This window comes from Rhinolophus ferrumequinum, chromosome 5 (genome assembly GCF_004115265.2).
Source record: "Rhinolophus ferrumequinum isolate MPI-CBG mRhiFer1 chromosome 5, mRhiFer1_v1.p, whole genome shotgun sequence".
In the NCBI taxonomy this organism is placed as follows: Eukaryota; Metazoa; Chordata; class Mammalia; order Chiroptera; family Rhinolophidae; genus Rhinolophus; species Rhinolophus ferrumequinum.
Genome location: NC_046288.1, coordinates 53,417,974 through 53,421,742, shown reverse-complemented (window position 1 = coordinate 53,421,742; position 3,769 = coordinate 53,417,974).

The window sequence follows — 3,769 nt, the reverse complement described above, 5'->3', positions numbered from 1 at the left end:
AATCTCATGAAATGGCCATTGCAAGGAACAAGACATACTGCTGCACGCAATTCATAGTTTACATAACTAGCAATATAGCCTTTTCTCCCCTAAAAAGAATAAAGACTTCAAAGGCAAATACTTTAAGTTGCTCCTACATATGTATTAATCATATGTATGGATATAGCCATGAATATTTCATAATAACATTCCTAAAATTTAAAAATAGAAATATTCTTGATTGAATTCTTCAAATTTTCTCATTTGTCACGAAAAAATGTTGGATTATATTATATTTTTTTTTACCCCTTCCAGCTCTAAATTTCCCTTTTGAAACCTTAGTATTAGTAGAATTTGGTGGATTTTTAAAAAGCACTTTGGGTCACAAACTTACACATTTTTTTTTCTGGGAAATAATATTTAACAATTAACATATCTGTTCTTCAGAATTTCGAGTCATTCTAAACCATGCATGATTCACTGTTTGTTCATTTTTAGTTCACTCTAGGTGAAGAAGTCACAAAGTACAAAAAAGGGGAAGACATTACCCTGAGTAAATTTTACTCTTTAAAGTTTTGGTGTCTGTTTCTAATCATAAAAATATTACACATGAAGATGAGGTAGAATTTTGTAGGAAAAGAAAAATAGTGGGGGTTTTAATCTATATATTCTCAAGTGTTACGAGTGTATCTCAACAGGATAAGTACAGGTCACTCTTTATTAAGTTACGAAAATTTCTTTTTCCTAAGTTATTCTATTCATGATTTAAAACTAACATACATTTGGTGACTATCTTTCTGTATAAAAAGCATAGATAAAGAGACCAATTAATGATAAGGAGGGAATGCTTTAAAAACTGAACATTGATTTGGGGCTGTGGCAACTAGAAAAATCACACTAATTGTGATTGTGCTGTAGATTTTATTGTTAGTCTGAAATCTTGTTCAGGAAACAACACTTATTCCTGATTATATGCCTGCCAATTTTGTGTGCTATTTACCAGATATTCATGGCTATTATATTTTTAATGATTTTCTGATGGCAAAAGTATAAGCAAATATAGAACTGGGCATTGGTGAAGTTAACAGTAGCCCTGGGGCAACTGTCCCACAGTAGTGGGAATGGATCATGAAAAGGAAATGAATATTTGCTGAGTTTTCTTACTTTGTACTTGGTACCATGTCCAATCCTCCACAAATATGATGTATGAAGCAAATTGTTCACAAAGGCAGTTCCAGAACTACACTTTAGCCATGTCTCTCAATTAGAATCTATGCTCCTCCTGTGTCCTTCTTCCTGTCACTTGAAAATTACGATAACTTCTGTTTCTCCCCACTAGCCAAGATTTTTGTTAAAAGAACACCCATGACGCCAGGTTTGTTTCACTTCCCAGTACAAACTGATGTTATAATACAGTCCTGATGTATTTTCAATCTAAACAGACTGCCGCCACCTTCTCCTTGTCACCACCCTTCCCCTTCCAAACCTGGGGCTCCAGACCCTTCCCTCTGAAAACCAATGCGTCAATTCCTACAGTCGCACACGCTGCATGAATGCTGCCACCTGCTGGCACCTCCAGAGGAGGTAAAGGCTGGTAAACAAGGGCTGTGCTTGGTTCGCATGCTGTTTGCCATCACACTCCTCAGACATTCCTGTATTTATTCTCTTGCTTAGAGTCATCCCGTTTGGGCTGCTTATGAGAGAACAAAAACAACAAAAAGCTTGGGTAGGTCATCTGTTCTCCTAGTATGTCCAACGTGGTGGAATTTGAAAACCTACGTGCTGATTCTATTTTGCCATTTAATTAGCAGCACGGACAGAGATCTATGCTCCTGTCCTATTGTTTATTCTAATACATAGAAGCTTGAGACAAAAGCCATGACTATGGTTTTACTTAATTTTGGCTATACTTCGCCAAAATTAAGTCAAAATTTTCTTGCTTCATTACTATATATGTTTGCTTTAATTTTAATTGATCAGATCCTCTAAAACTCGTAATAATGTAGTTGCTAGTAAACGATGCCATGCCTGCAAAAACCTTTAAAATTTTATCATTAGTTTATACAAAATAGAACAATGCTAGTTCTTTGGATTAAATTGCCAATTATTCTAAACATGTAAACAATCTAACTGGAAGGATTCCTAAAAATAATATGTTAAGAGAAAGTTAACACAAAGAACATGATTGATTCATTTTGATTTGTGAATTATGAATGGTTATTTAATTCGGTTTTGAAGAAAAGTCTTTTAATCCATGTGTCTTTTACTCTCTGTGGGGAACAGTCAAAAGCAGATTTATTTATCAAAGTCACTTTTAGATTTAGTTATTGTTGAATGCCTAGTACATACCATAAAGCTGAGTACATGGTAACCTCAATAATATTGATTGAATGAATGATTAATTTCTAGTCTTTTTATTTGTAAAAAATGCCTGAATTCTTCAGATTAATTCATGAAATTGTGTTTAAACTTAGTAGTAGAGATGGCTATTACAATCAGCAGCTGTGTACTCTTTACTTGTTACTAGTCACGGTGTGCTTCTGGGTCCAGCATCTTGTGAGAAGTGCTGATTCTCAGACTCCACCCCAGACCTATGGAATCAGAGTCTGCATTTTTAACAAGACCCCCCCGAGAAGTGGTACTTTATAACACCTTAGCTGCCATTATTATTCCCAGCTATACAATCCATTCTCTCATAGATTTCTTTTTCCTAAATAAAATTATTCTTTGACTGGACTTTACATTGCTTTCTAATTGAGTCTATGCAAAATAAGTTTTTCACATTTTTGTTTCCCTCTTTCTTTTCTAAGGATTGCTCAGCTTAGAAACTGAATTTCTATTCCTGAGCTGTGAATCAGAGGGGTTTCTATCAGGGAAATTCCCTTCTGGGGCCATCTGATTGAAAAATTTTACATGATTGAACCAATGGTTGGTTATTAAGACATTGCTGTTTATACAGTTTTGTTTTTTAAAATAATGTTTGTTTGGCCTGGTACTGACCAGGCACTACATTTAAGGAAAGACCTCCTGCTACAAAATATTTGTAATTCCTCTTGAAAGAGAAAGTAATTATCACAAGTCAATTAAATCTTTTTTTCCCCTGAGATTGCCCATGTGTAAATTTATGGAGGGAGTTGGATCACATACTTATTAAATTAGTTGTTATTTGCTTTTCACGTAATTAACTCAAGAGATGGTTTTTATTAGCAAGACAACTTTGGTTGTTTTTAACTTGCCTAAAGTTATTAAAATTTTCAGTATGGAAAACCAGTTTCAACAGTTGTTAGTTATTTCGCTTTTCAATTTAATGAAATGCTTATCTTAAGCATGTATTTTCAAAGTCAGCTACAGTATGAAAAGCTGCTTTTGCTTGTGCCAGCTGCAGACACGCTGAGGCCAGGCCATCCTTTGTCTGAGGATAGGTCTCTATGTAAGCCTGGGGGCCTGTGACAAGAAAAATAAAACACGTTTGGAAAAGTTAAACTGCCAATGCACGTGCAGGTGTCATCATGGTACTTATCACTCTTTATGGAAACAATCTGTTTGCTAGCAGGTAGTAAAGGGTCCTGGAAAGAGCCTGGGACTTTAGGGTCAGACAAACCCAAGTCCTGTGACTTTGTGGGTCTCTTCAGAACTCCAAATGGCTTTTGGGTGTTTTCTTTGTTTTTTGGTTTTTTTTGTTTTCTTTAACTGTGATACTATGTTTCCCTGAAAATAAGACCTAACTGGAAAATAAACTCTAGCATGATTTTTCAGGATGACATCCCCTGAATGTAAGCCCTAATGCGTC